Here is a 15,594-nt window from a genome sequence, read left to right as displayed (position 1 = left end):
TAGGGATGAGAAGAGTGTAGACAGGGTGCTGCAGCATGTAGAGTGCTATGATAGGGCATCTGGGGCCAAAATCAATGGGGAAAAAACCGAGCTAATGGGCTTTGGTGATGGTTTCGATTGTGTAAATAAATGGAATTTTGTAAAGAGAAATTAAATGGTGAAGGTTTTGGGTGTATACGTAGGTAAGAATCGAGATGCAGCAACAAAACAAACGTGGGGTGAAATAGAGGGAAAAATCAAAATGCGATTGGATTTCTGGTCCGGGAGGAAATTGAATCTAAGGGGTAAAGTGATAGTAACTAACGCCCTCCTCCTGTCCAAGTGTCAGTATGCGCTAAGAGTCTGTGAAATGCCGGACAGGGTAATAGGAAAGCTGAATGACATGATGAGTGCTTTCATCTGGAATAAAAAACAGCATTTGATAGCCAGGAAGGTGCTCATCAATGGGCAGAAGGAGGGCGGTTTGAAATTGGTGGACCTGAAAAGTAAAAAGCTTAGTGCACGGATTCGACTGTTAGGGAAATTTATGGGAAACGCAAAGATTTACGCGTGGCAGAAGTGCCTCGACTCTTGCCTACAGGGGTGGGATAATAGAGGAGTGTTTAATCTATGTAGGGAAACGGAGCAAAGGGAAAGAGCACAGGTTAATGCATTTACAGGGGAAATACTTGAAGCGTGGAATATTTTACTGGGGGATTTAAAGTTTAGATGTGAGACTGCGGAGCAGGTGTTACACCAACCAGTTTTCAGAAATCCGGCAATAAGGTGTCAGGGGAAGGTATTTTCAGGGAGGTACTTGGAGGAACTAGGTTTAAATCAGGTGAAGCACTTTATCCAAAGAGGTGGTGGATTTCTGCAGGAGGAAGTAATCCAGGAGGTCAGGGGAAGATTAGGGAAAGTGAGACCAATAGAGATCAAAAGACTATGCCAGAGAATTTTAGAGGGGTTACCTCGTAGCTGGGTGGCGCTGGTGAAGGGGAGGAGGGCAGAGAAGGCTCTGGAGTTGGTCAGTTTCTCCCTCATCCAAGGAGGGAAAGAGCATGACATACGATCAGTTAACTCCAAGATACTATATAGAGTGTTTTTGGGAAAGGAAAAGAAGAAAGCGGCAGCTGAGGAAGTATGGCTAAGGCAGTTCCATGGGCTTAAGAGGGAGCACATTTGGTCAGATCTAAATGTGAAGTTCATTTCATCAGAGTGCTTTGATACAAATTTCAGGCTCAGACACAATAGAATATTTGTCAATTTGGTGCTAAACCAGATAAATAGACTCAACAGCAAGGTTTGTGATATATGTGAGGTGGAAGTGGAGACATTTAGGCACTTTATTTTTGAATGTAAGGAGTTAAAAGTGTTTTTTGAGAAACTGGACCAATGCTTTCAAAAATGTAGAGTCACAATCACGGAAAAGGAAAAATGGGAGAGGTTTTTTCTATTTGGGTATAAGGAAAGGAAAGCAGGGGTGAACAAATGGCTTATCAATTACATTCTGAGTTATGCCAAACATGTCATCAGACTTCGGAGAAACTATTCACATTTCGAGGACAAAAAAGTGAACATCTGGAGATTTTTCTGTAACTTTATGAAAAGGAATGTGAGTCTGCTGTGGGATGGTGGGGACAAGAATTTCAAACAAAAGGTGCTGGAAGATAACTGTCTATTTGTGTGTGGAAATCAGGGTGGGGTGCAAATGTCAATAGGTCAAGGGTGAGGGGTGATGGGTGAAGGAAAAAAAAAAAAAAAGAAAAAAAAAAGATGTGATGAATGGTGTTATGGATTGTTGGAAATAATTTGATTTGATTTGAAATGACTTGTATTTACTTGTGTAAAATGTATTTGTAAAAATATTTATTTTTTGATAATAAAAGAGAAAAAAAAAAACACGCCTGATCTCGTCTGATCTCAGAAGCTAAGCAGCGTCGGGCCAGGTTAGTACTTGGATGGGAGACCGCCTAGCAATACCCGGTGCCGTAAGCATTTTGGCCCTGTGAGCAGCAGGCCTCACCTGGTCCTCCTCCCTCATGTTTCACTCCCTGTGTCAACACCCAATTTCCCTCGGGAGAATAAAGTTGTATCTTATCTTATCTGAAATGTAAGTGTTCTTCTGATGAAGGCATCATGTAAATTGTGATATACATGAACTTGAGTGTAGTCATGTGTACACGGTGACGTGAACTGGGTCTGTCTCACCTATAAAGAGCCTCTGTGTGGCTGCTCTCCTCGTTTACGGCCATACCACTCTGAAAACGCCCGATCTCTTCTGATCTCAGAAGCTAAGCAGCGTCCGGCCAGGTTAGTACTTGGATGGGAGACCGCCTGGGAATACCCAGTGCCGTTAGCATTTTGGCCCTCTGAGCAGCAGGCCTCACCTGGTCCTCCTCCCTCATGTTTCACTACCTCTGTCAACACCCAATTTCCCTCAGGAGAATAAAGTTGTATCTTATCTTATCTTATATGAAAGCATACATTCATATAAGTATGAGTATGAGTATTGCACATGGGCATAATATGAGAAGATTGAATGCACATGAGAAGTGAAGTACACGAGCCACTGTGTGACGATGATGATGATGATGATGATGATGATGATGATGAAAGTGCGCAGCATCCAGACAGAAATGCCATCAATTTGTGTAAATTTGGGACAAATTGGGGAATATTGAAAATTTTCTAAAAATGTTGACCCGCGGGTCATCGATTCTTGAAACTAGAGAAAACTTGAAAAGCCCATATCTGTGACAAGGAAGGAGATAGAGAGCTAAAATTTCAGACGCAGCATCCAGACAGAAATCCCATCAATTTGTGTAAATTTGGGACAAATTCGGGAATATTGAAAATTTTCTAAAAATGTTGACCCGCGGGTCATCGATTCTTGTAACTAGAGAAAACTTGAAAAGCCCATGTCTGTGACAAGGAAGGAGATAGAGAGCTCCAATTTCAGACGCAGCATCCAGGCAGAAATCCCATCAATTTGTGTAAATTTGGGACAAATTGGGGAATATTGAAAATTTTCTAAAAATGTTGACCCGCGGGTCATCAATTTTTGAAACTGGAGAAAACTTGAAAAGCCCATATCTGTGACAAGGAGGGAGATAGAGAGCTAAAATTTCAGGCGCAGCATCCAGGCAGAAATGCCATCAATGTTTGTAACTTTGGGGCAAATTGGGGAATATTGAAAATTTTCTAAAAATGTTGACCCGGGTCATCAATTTTTGAAACTGGAGAAAACTTGAAAAGCCCATATCTGTGACAAGGAAGGAGATAGAGAGCTAAAATTTCAGACGCAGCATCCAGACAGAAATGCCATCAATGTGTGTAAATTTGGGGCAAATTGGGGAATATTGAAAATTTTCTAAAAATGTTGACCTGCGGGTCATCGATTCTTGTAACTAGAGAAAACTTGAAAAGCCCATATCTGTGACAAGGAAGGAGATAGAGTGCTACAATTTCAGACGCAGCATCCAGGCAGAAATGCCATCAATGTGTGTAAATTTGGGACAAATTGGGGAATATTGAAAATTTTCTAAAAATGTTGACCCGGGTCATCAATTTTTGAAACTGGAGAAAACTTGAAAAGCCCATATCTGTGACAAGGAAGGAGATAGAGAGCTAAAATTTCAGACGCAGCATCCAGACAGAAATGCCATCAATGTGTGTAAATTTGGGGCAAATTGGGGAATATTGAAAATTTTCTAAAAATGTTGACCTGCGGGTCATCGATTCTTGTAACTAGAGAAAACTTGAAAAGCCCATGTCTGTGACAAGGAAGGAGATAGAGTGCTACAATTTCAGACGCAGCATCCAGACAGAAATGCCATCAATGTGTGTAAATTTGGGGCAAATTGGGGAATATTGAAAATTTTCTAAAAATGTTGACCCGGGTCATCAATTTTTGAAACTGGAGAAAACTTGAAAAGCCCATATCTGTGACAAGGAAGGAGATAGAGAGCTGAAATTTCAGACGCAGCATCCAGACAGAAATGCCATCAATGTGTGTAAATTTGGGGCAAATTGGGGAATATTGAAAATTTTCTAAAAATGTTGACCTGCGGGTCATCGATTCTTGTAACTAGAGAAAACTTGAAAAGCCCATGTCTGTGACAAGGAAGGAGATAGAGTGCTACAATTTCAGACGCAGCATCCAGGCAGAAATGCCATCAATGTGTGTAAATTTGGGGCAAATTGGGGAATATTGAAAATTTTCTAAAAATGTGACCCGGGTCATCAATTTTTGAAACTGGAGAAAACTCGAAAAGCCCATATCTGTGACAAGGAAGGAGATAGAGAGCTAAAATTTCAGACGCAGCATCCAGGCAGAAATGCCATCAATGTGTGTAAATTTGGGGCAAATTGGGGAATATTGAAAATTTTGTAAAAAAGTTGACCCCCGGGTCATCGATTTTTGAAACTGGAGAAAACTTGAAAAGCCCATATCTGTGACAAGGAAGGAGATAGAGAGCTACAATTTCAGACGCAGCATCCAGGCAGAAATGCCATCAATGTGTGTAAATTTGGGACAAATTGGGGAATATTGAAAATTTTCTAAAAAAGTTGACCAGGGTCATCAATTTTTGAAACTGGAGAAAACTTGAAAAGCCCATATCTGTGACAAGGAAGGAGATAGAGAGCTACAATTTCAGACGCAGCATCCAGGCAGAAATGCCATCAATGTGTGTAAATTTGTGACAAATTGGGGAATATTGAAAATTTTCTAAAAATGTTGACCCGGGTCATCAATTTTTTAAACTGGAGAAAACTTGAAAAGCCCATATCTGTGAGAAGGAAGGAGATAGAGAGCTACAATTTCAGACGCAGCATCCAGGCAGAAATGCCATCAATGTTTGTAACTTTGGGGCAATTTGGGGAATATTGAAAATTTTCTAAAAATGTTGACCCGGGTCATCAATTTTTGAAACTGGAGAAAACTTGAAAAGCCCATATCTGTGACAAGGAAGGAGATAGAGAGCTAAAATTTCAGACGCAGCATCCAGACAGAAATGCCATCAATGTGTGTAAATTTGGGGCAAATTGGGGAATATTGAAAATTTTCTAAAAATGTTGACCCAGGTCATCAATTTTTGAAACTAGAGAAAACTTGAAAAGCCCATATCTGTGACAAGGAAGGAGATAGAGAGCTAAAATTTCAGGCACCGCATCCAGGCAGAAATGCCATCAATGTGTGTAAATTTGGGGCAAATTGGGGAATATTGAAAATTTTCTAAAAATGTTGACCAGGGTCATCAATTTTTGAAACTGGAGAAAACTTGAAAAGCCCATATCTGTGACAAGGAAGGAGATAGAGAGCTACAATTTCAGACGCAGCATCCAGACAGAAATGCCATCAATGTGTGTAAATTTGGGGCAAATTGGGGAATATTGAAAATTTTCTAAAAATGTTGACCTGCGGGTCATCGATTCTTGTAACTAGAGAAAACTTGAAAAGCCCATATCTGTGACAAGGAAGGAGATAGAGAGCTACAATTTCAGACGCAGCATCCAGGCAGAAATGCCATCAATGTGTGTAAATTTGGGACAAATTGGGGAATATTGAAAATTTTCTAAAAATGTTGACCCGGGTCATCAATTTTTTAAACTGGAGAAAACTTGAAAAGCCCATATCTGTGAGAAGGAAGGAGATAGAGAGCTACAATTTCAGACGCAGCATCCAGGCAGAAATGCCATCAATGTTTGTAACTTTGGGGCAAATTGGGGAATATTGAAAATTTTCTAAAAATGTTGACCCGGGTCATCAATTTTTGAAACTGGAGAAAACTTGAAAAGCCCATATCTGTAACAAGGAAGGAGATAGAGAGCTGAAATTTCAGACGCAGCATCCAGACAGAAATGCCATCAATGTGTGTAAATTTGGGGCAAATTGGGGAATATTGAAAATTTTCTAAAAATGTTGACCTGCGGGTCATCGATTCTTGTAACTACAGAAAACTTGAAAAGCCCATGTCTGTGACAAGGAAGGAGATAGAGTGCTACAATTTCAGACGCAGCATCCAGGCAGAAATGCCATCAATGTGTGTAAATTTGGGGCAAATTGGGGAATATTGAAAATTTTCTAAAAATGTTGACCCGGGTCATCAATTTTTGAAACTGGAGAAAACTTGAAAAGCCCATATCTGTGACAAGGAAGGAGATAGAGAGCTGAAATTTCAGACGCAGCATCCAGACAGAAATGCCATCAATGTGTGTAAATTTGGGGCAAATTGGGGAATATTGAAAATTTTCTAAAAATGTTGACCTGCGGGTCATCGATTCTTGTAACTAGAGAAAACTTGAAAAGCCCATGTCTGTGACAAGGAAGGAGATAGAGTGCTACAATTTCAGACGCAGCATCCAGGCAGAAATGCCATCAATGTGTGTAAATTTGGGGCAAATTGGGGAATATTGAAAATTTTCTAAAAATGTGACCCGGGTCATCAATTTTTGAAACTGGAGAAAACTCGAAAAGCCCATATCTGTGACAAGGAAGGAGATAGAGAGCTAAAATTTCAGACGCAGCATCCAGGCAGAAATGCCATCAATGTGTGTAAATTTGGGGCAAATTGGGGAATATTGAAAATTTTGTAAAAAAGTTGACCCCCGGGTCATCGATTTTTGAAACTGGAGAAAACTTGAAAAGCCCATATCTGTGACAAGGAAGGAGATAGAGAGCTACAATTTCAGACGCAGCATCCAGGCAGAAATGCCATCAATGTGTGTAAATTTGGGACAAATTGGGGAATATTGAAAATTTTCTAAAAATGTTGACCCGGGTCATCAATTTTTAAAACTAGAGAAAACTTGAAAAGCCCATATCTGTGACAAGGAAGGAGATAGAGAGCTAAAATTTCAGGCACCGCATCCAGGCAGAAATGCCATCAATGTGTGTAAATTTGGGGCAAATTGGGGAATATTGAAAATTTTCTAAAAATGTTGACCAGGGTCATCAATTTTTGAAACTGGAGAAAACTTGAAAAGCCCATATCTGTGAGAAGGAAGGAGATAGAGAGCTACAATTTCAGACGCAGCATCCAGGCAGAAATGCCATCAATGTTTGTAAATTTGGGGCAAATTGGGGAATATTGAAAATTTTCTAAAAATGTTGACCCGGGTCATCAATTTTTGAAACTGGAGAAAACTTGAAAAGCCCATATCTGTGACAAGGAAGGAGATAGAGAGCTGAAATTTCAGACGCAGCATCCAGACAGAAATGCCATCAATGTGTGTAAATTTGGGGCAAATTGGGGAATATTGAAAATTTTCTAAAAATGTTGACCCGCGGGTCATCGATTCTTGAAACTAGAGAAAACTTGAAAAGCCCATATCTGTGACAAGGAAGGAGATAGAGAGCTAAAATTTCAGACGCAGCATCCAGACAGAAATGCCATCAATTTGTGTAAATTTGGGACAAATTGGGGAATATTGAAAATTTTCTAAAAATGTTGACCCGCGGGTCATCGATTCTTGAAACTAGAGAAAACTTGAAAAGCCCATATCTGTGACAAGGAAGGAGATAGAGAGCTCAAATTTCAGACGCAGCATCCAGACAGAAATCCCATCAATTTGTGTAAATTTGGGACAAATTCGGGAATATTGAAAATTTTCTAAAAATGTTGACCCGCGGGTCATCGATTCTTGTAACTAGAGAAAACTTGAAAAGCCCATGTCTGTGACAAGGAAGGAGATAGAGAGCTCCAATTTCAGACGCAGCATCCAGGCAGAAATCCCATCAATTTGTGTAAATTTGGGACAAATTGGGGAATATTGAAAATTTTCTAAAAATGTTGACCCGCGGGTCATCAATTTTTGAAACTGGAGAAAACTTGAAAAGCCCATATCTGTGACAAGGAGGGAGATAGAGAGCTAAAATTTCAGGCGCAGCATCCAGGCAGAAATGCCATCAATGTTTGTAACTTTGGGGCGAATTGGGGAATATTGAAAATTTTCTAAAAATGTTGACCCGGGTCATCAATTTTTGAAACTGGAGAAAACTTGAAAAGCCCATATCTGTGAGCAGGAAAGAGATAGAGAGCTAAAATTTCAGGCGCAGCATCCAGGCAGAAATGCCATCAATGTGTGTAAATTTGGGGCAAATTGGGGAATATTGAAAATTTTCTAAAAATGTTGACCCGGGTCATCAATTTTTGAAACTGGAGAAAACTTGAAAAGCCCATATCTGTGACAAGGAAGGAGATAGAGAGCTAAAATTTCAGACGCAGCATCCAGACAGAAATGCCATCAATGTGTGTAAATTTGGGGCAAATTGGGGAATATTGAAAATTTTCTAAAAATGTTGACCCGGGTCATCAATTTTTGAAACTGGAGAAAACTTGAAAAGCCCATATCTGTGACAAGGAAGGAGATAGAGAGCTGAAATTTCAGACGCAGCATCCAGACAGAAATGCCATCAATGTGTGTAAATTTGGGGCAAATTGGGGAATATTGAAAATTTTCTAAAAATGTTGACCTGCGGGTCATCGATTCTTGTAACTAGAGAAAACTTGAAAAGCCCATGTCTGTGACAAGGAAGGAGATAGAGTGCTACAATTTCAGACGCAGCATCCAGGCAGAAATGCCATCAATGTGTGTAAATTTGGGGCAAATTGGGGAATATTGAAAATTTTCTAAAAATGTGACCCGGGTCATCAATTTTTGAAACTGGAGAAAACTCGAAAAGCCCATATCTGTGACAAGGAAGGAGATAGAGAGCTAAAATTTCAGACGCAGCATCCAGGCAGAAATGCCATCAATGTGTGTAAATTTGGGGCAAATTGGGGAATATTGAAAATTTTGTAAAAAAGTTGACCCCCGGGTCATCGATTTTTGAAACTGGAGAAAACTTGAAAAGCCCATATCTGTGACAAGGAAGGAGATAGAGAGCTACAATTTCAGACGCAGCATCCAGGCAGAAATGCCATCAATGTGTGTAAATTTGGGACAAATTGGGGAATATTGAAAATTTTCTAAAAATGTTGACCCGGGTCATCAATTTTTGAAACTAGAGAAAACTTGAAAAGCCCATATCTGTGACAAGGAAGGAGATAGAGAGCTAAAATTTCAGGCACCGCATCCAGGCAGAAATGCCATCAATGTGTGTAAATTTGGGGCAAATTGGGGAATATTGAAAATTTTCTAAAAATGTTGACCAGGGTCATCAATTTTTGAAACTGGAGAAAACTTGAAAAGCCCATATCTGTGAGAAGGAAGGAGATAGAGAGCTACAATTTCAGACGCAGCATCCAGGCAGAAATGCCATCAATGTTTGTAAATTTGGGGCAAATTGGGGAATATTGAAAATTTTCTAAAAATGTTGACCCGGGTCATCAATTTTTGAAACTGGAAAAAACTTGAAAAGCCCATATCTGTGACAAGGAAGGAGATAGAGAGCTGAAATTTCAGACGCAGCATCCAGACAGAAATGCCATCAATGTGTGTAAATTTGGGGCAAATTGGGGAATATTGAAAATTTTCTAAAAATGTTGACCCGCGGGTCATCGATTCTTGAAACTAGAGAAAACTTGAAAAGCCCATATCTGTGACAAGGAAGGAGATAGAGAGCTAAAATTTCAGACGCAGCATCCAGACAGAAATGCCATCAATTTGTGTAAATTTGGGACAAATTGGGGAATATTGAAAATTTTCTAAAAATGTTGACCCGCGGGTCATCGATTCTTGAAACTAGAGAAAACTTGAAAAGCCCATATCTGTGACAAGGAAGGAGATAGAGAGCTAAAATTTCAGACGCAGCATCCAGACAGAAATCCCATCAATTTGTGTAAATTTGGGACAAATTCGGGAATATTGAAAATTTTCTAAAAATGTTGACCCGCGGGTCATCGATTCTTGTAACTAGAGAAAACTTGAAAAGCCCATGTCTGTGACAAGGAAGGAGATAGAGAGCTCCAATTTCAGACGCAGCATCCAGGCAGAAATGCCATCAATGTTTGTAACTTTGGGGCGAATTGGGGAATATTGAAAATTTTCTAAAAATGTTGACCCGGGTCATCAATTTTTGAAACTGGAGAAAACTTGAAAAGCCCATATCTGTGAGCAGGAAAGAGATAGAGAGCTAAAATTTCAGGCGCAGCATCCAGGCAGAAATGCCATCAATGTGTGTAAATTTGGGGCAAATTGGGGAATATTGAAAATTTTCTAAAAATGTTGACCCGGGTCATCAATTTTTGAAACTGGAGAAAACTTGAAAAGCCCATATCTGTGACAAGGAAGGAGATAGAGAGCTAAATTTTCAGACGCAGCATCCAGACAGAAATGCCATCAATGTGTGTAAATTTGGGGCAAATTGGGGAATATTGAAAATTTTCTAAAAATGTTGACCCGGGTCATCAATTTTTGAAACTGGAGAAAACTTGAAAAGCCCATATCTGTGACAAGGAAGGAGATAGAGAGCTGAAATTTCAGACGCAGCATCCAGACAGAAATGCCATCAATGTGTGTAAATTTGGGGCAAATTGGGGAATATTGAAAATTTTCTAAAAATGTTGACCTGCGGGTCATCGATTCTTGTAACTAGAGAAAACTTGAAAAGCCCATGTCTGTGACAAGGAAGGAGATAGAGTGCTACAATTTCAGACGCAGCATCCAGGCAGAAATGCCATCAATGTGTGTAAATTTGTGGCAAATTGGGGAATATTGAAAATTTTCTAAAAATGTGACCCGGGTCATCAATTTTTGACACTGGAGAAAACTCGAAAAGCCCATATCTGTGACAAGGAAGGAGATAGAGAGCTAAAATTTCAGACGCAGCATCCAGGCAGAAATGCCATCAATGTGTGTAAATTTGGGGCAAATTGGGGAATATTGAAAATTTTCTAAAAATGTTGACCCCCGGGTCATCGATTTTTGAAACTGGAGAAAACTTGAAAAGCCCATATCTGTGACAAGGAAGGAGATAGAGAGCTACAATTTCAGACGCAGCATCCAGGCAGAAATGCCATCAATGTGTGTAAATTTGGGACAAATTGGGGAATATTGAAAATTTTCTAAAAATGTTGACCCAGGTCATCAATTTTTGAAACTAGAGAAAACTTGAAAAGCCCATATCTGTGACAAGGAAGGAGATAGAGAGCTAAAATTTCAGGCACCGCATCCAGGCAGAAATGCCATCAATGTGTGTAAATTTGGGGCAAATTGGGGAATATTGAAAATTTTCTAAAAATGTTGACCAGGGTCATCAATTTTTGAAACTGGAGAAAACTTGAAAAGCCCATATCTGTGACAAGGAAGGAGATAGAGAGCTAAAATTTCAGACGCAGCATCCGGACAGAAATGCCATCAATGTGTGTAAATTTGGGGCAAATTGGGGAATATTGAAAATTTTCTAAAAATGTTGACCTGCGGGTCATCGATTCTTGTAACTAGAGAAAACTTGAAAAGCCCATATCTGTGACAAGGAAGGAGATAGAGAGCTACAATTTCAGACGCAGCATCCAGGCAGAAATGCCATCAATGTGTGTAAATTTGGGACAAATTGGGGAATATTGAAAATTTTCTAAAAATGTTGACCCGGGTCATCAATTTTTTAAACTGGAGAAAACTTGAAAAGCCCATATCTGTGAGAAGGAAGGAGATAGAGAGCTACAATTTCAGACGCAGCATCCAGGCAGAAATGCCATCAATGTTTGTAACTTTGGGGCAAATTGGGGAATATTGAAAATTTTCTAAAAATGTTGACCCGGGTCATCAATATTTGAAACTGGAGAAAACTTGAAAAGCCCATATCTGTGACAAGGAAGGAGATAGAGAGCTAAAATTTCAGACGCAGCATCCAGACAGAAATGCCATCAATGTGTGTAAATTTGGGACAAATTGGGGAATATTGAAAATTTTCTAAAAATGTTGACCTGCGGGTCATCGATTCTTGTAACTAGAGAAAACTTGAAAAGCCCATGTCTGTGACAAGGAAGGAGATAGAGTGCTACAATTTCAGACGCAGCATCCAGGCAGAAATGCCATCAATGTGTGTAAATTTGGGGCAAATTGGGGAATATTGAAAATTTTCTAAAAATGTTGACCCAGGTCATCAATTTTTGAAACTAGAGAAAACTTGAAAAGCCCATATCTGTGACAAGGAAGGAGATAGAGAGCTAAAATTTCAGGCACCGCATCCAGGCAGAAATGCCATCAATGTGTGTAAATTTGGGGCAAATTGGGGAATATTGAAAATTTTCTAAAAATGTTGACCAGGGTCATCAATTTTTGAAACTGGAGAAAACTTGAAAAGCCCATATCTGTGACAAGGAAGGAGATAGAGAGCTAAAATTTCAGACGCAGCATCCAGACAGAAATGCCATCAATGTGTGTAAATTTGGGGCAAATTGGGGAATATTGAAAATTTTCTAAAAATGTTGACCTGCGGGTCATCGATTCTTGTAACTAGAGAAAACTTGAAAAGCCCATATCTGTGACAAGGAAGGAGATAGAGAGCTACAATTTCAGACGCAGCATCCAGGCAGAAATGCCATCAATGTGTGTAAATTTGGGACAAATTGGGGAATATTGAAAATTTTCTAAAAATGTTGACCCGGGTCATCAATTTTTTAAACTGGAGAAAACTTGAAAAGCCCATATCTGTGAGAAGGAAGGAGATAGAGAGCTACAATTTCAGACGCAGCATCCAGGCAGAAATGCCATCAATGTTTGTAAATTTGGGGCAAATTGGGGAATATTGAAAATTTTCTAAAAATGTTGACCCGGGTCATCAATTTTTGAAACTGGAGAAAACTTGAAAAGCCCATATCTGTAACAAGGAAGGAGATAGAGAGCTGAAATTTCAGACGCAGCATCCAGACAGAAATGCCATCAATGTGTGTAAATTTGGGGCAAATTGGGGAATATTGAAAATTTTCTAAAAATGTTGACCTGCGGGTCATCGATTCTTGTAACTACAGAAAACTTGAAAAGCCCATGTCTGTGACAAGGAAGGAGATAGAGTGCTACAATTTCAGACGCAGCATCCAGGCAGAAATGCCATCAATGTGTGTAAATTTGGGGCAAATTGGGGAATATTGAAAATTTTCTAAAAATGTTGACCTGCGGGTCATCGATTCTTGTAACTAGAGAAAACTTGAAAAGCCCATGTCTGTGACAAGGAAGGAGATAGAGTGCTACAATTTCAGACGCAGCATCCAGGCAGAAATGCCATCAATGTGTGTAAATTTGGGGCAAATTGGGGAATATTGAAAATTTTCTAAAAATGTGACCCGGGTCATCAAATTTTGAAACTGGAGAAAACTCGAAAAGCCAATATCTGTGACAAGGAAGGAGATAGAGAGCTAAAATTTCAGACGCAGCATCCAGGCAGAAATGCCATCAATGTGTGTAAATTTGGGGCAAATTGGGGAATATTGAAAATTTTGTAAAAAAGTTGACCCCCGGGTCATCGATTTTTGAAACTGGAGAAAACTTGAAAAGCCCATATCTGTGACAAGGAAGGAGATAGAGAGCTACAATTTCAGACGCAGCATCCAGGCAGAAATGCCATCAATGTGTGTAAATTTGGGACAAATTGGGGAATATTGAAAATTTTCTAAAAATGTTGACCCGGGTCATCAATTTTTGAAACTAGAGAAAACTTGAAAAGCCCATATCTGTGACAAGGAAGGAGATAGAGAGCTAAAATTTCAGGCACCGCATCCAGGCAGAAATGCCATCAATGTGTGTAAATTTGGGGCAAATTGGGGAATATTGAAAATGTTCTAAAAATGTTGACCTGCGGGTCATCGATTCTTGTAGCTAGAGAAAACTTGAAAAGCCCATGTCTGTGACAAGGAAGGAGATAGAGTGCTACAATTTCAGACGCAGCATCCAGGCAGAAATGCCATCAATGTGTGTAAATTTGGGGCAAATTGGGGAATATTGAAAATTTTCTAAAAATGTGACCCGGGTCATCAATTTTTGAAACTGGAGAAAACTCGAAAAGCCCATATCTGTGACAAGGAAGGAGATAGAGAGCTACAATTTCAGACGCAGCATCCAGGCAGAAATGCCATCAATGTGTGTAAATTTGGGGCAAATTGGGGAATATTGAAAATTTGGGAAAAAAGTTGACCCCCGGGTCATCGATTTTTGAAACTGGAGAAGACTTAAAAAGCCCATATCAGTGACAAGGAAGGAGATAGAGAGCTAACATTTCAGGCGCAGCATACAGACAGAAATGCCATCAATGTGTGTAAATTTGGGGCAAATTGGGGAATATTGAAAATGTTCTAAAAATGTTGACCCGGGTCATAAATTTTTGAAACTGGAGAAAACTTGAAAAGCCCATATCTGTGACAAGGAAGGAGATAGAGAGCTACAATTTCAGACGCAGCATCCAGGCAGAAATGCCATCAATGTGTGTAAATTTGGGACAAATTGGGGAATATTGAAAATTTTCTAAAAATGTTGACCCGGGTCATCAATTTTTGAAAGTAGAGAGAACTTGAAAAGCCCATATCTGTGACAAGGAAGGAGATAGAGAGCTAAAATTTCAGGCACCGCATCCAGGCAAAAATGCCATCAATGTGTGTAAATTTGGGGCAAATTGGGGAATATTGAAAATTTTCTAAAAATGTTGACCAGGGTCATCAATTTTTGAAACTGGAGAAAACTTGAAAAGCCCATATCTGTGACAAGGAAGGAGATAGAGAGCTACAATTTCAGACGCAGCATCCAGGCAGAAATGCCATCAATGTTTGTAAATTTGGGGCAAATTGGGGAATATTGAAAATTTTCTAAAAATGTTGACCCGGGTCATCAATTTTTGAAACTGGAGAAAACTTGAAAAGCCCATATCTGTGACAAGGAAGGAGATAAAGAGCTGAAATTTCAGGCCCAGCATCCAGGCAGATATGCCATCAATTTGTGTAAATTTGGGACAAATTGGGGAATATTGAAAATTTTCTAAAAATGTTGACCCACGGGTCATCGATTCTTGTAACTAGAGAAAACTTGAAAAGCCCATGTCTGTGACAAGGATGGAGATAGAGAGCTACAATTTCAGACGCAGCATCCAGACAGAAATGCCATCAATTTGTGTAAATTTGGGACAAATTGGGAAATATTGAAAATTTTCTAAAAATGTTGACCCGGGTCATCAATTTTTGAAACTGGAGAAAACTTGAAAAGCCCATATCTGTGACAAGGAAGGAGATAAAACGCTAAAATTTCTGGCGTAGCATCCAGGCAGAAATGCCATCAATGTATGTGAATTTGGGGCAAATTGGGGAAATTTGAACATTTTCTAAAAATGTTGACCCGGGTCATCAATTTTTGAAACTGGAGAAAACTTGAAAAGCCCATATCTGTGACAAGGAAGGAGATAAAGAGCTGAAATTTCAGGCCCAGCATCCAGGCAGATATGCCATCAATTTGTGTAAATTTGGGACAAATTGGGGAATATTGAAAATTTTCTAAAAATGTTGACCCACGGGTCATCGATTCTTGTAACTAGAGAAAACTTGAAAAGCCCATGTCTGTGACAAGGATGGAGATAGAGAGCTACAATTTCAGACGCAGCATCCAGACAGAAATGCCATCAATTTGTGTAAATTTGGGACAAATTGGGAAATATTGAAAATTTTCTAAAAATGTTGACCCGGGTCA

At 39.5% G+C, this 15,594-nt stretch overlaps 1 pseudogene; it reads left to right on the top strand.

Moving 5' to 3' along the window:
- Nucleotides 1-2,222: 2,222 nt before the first annotated feature.
- Nucleotides 2,223-2,341, top strand: LOC143005899 (5S ribosomal RNA; annotated as a pseudogene).
- The last annotated feature ends 13,253 nt before the right edge of the window (nucleotides 2,342-15,594 follow it).

This window comes from Genypterus blacodes, unplaced genomic scaffold (genome assembly GCF_046128005.1).
Source record: "Genypterus blacodes isolate CSIRO-AG114 ecotype Tasmania unplaced genomic scaffold, CSIRO-AGI_Gbla_v1 ptg000072l_1, whole genome shotgun sequence".
Classification (NCBI taxonomy): Eukaryota; Metazoa; Chordata; class Actinopteri; order Ophidiiformes; family Ophidiidae; genus Genypterus; species Genypterus blacodes.
This window is presented reverse-complemented; position numbering and strand designations above follow the sequence as displayed.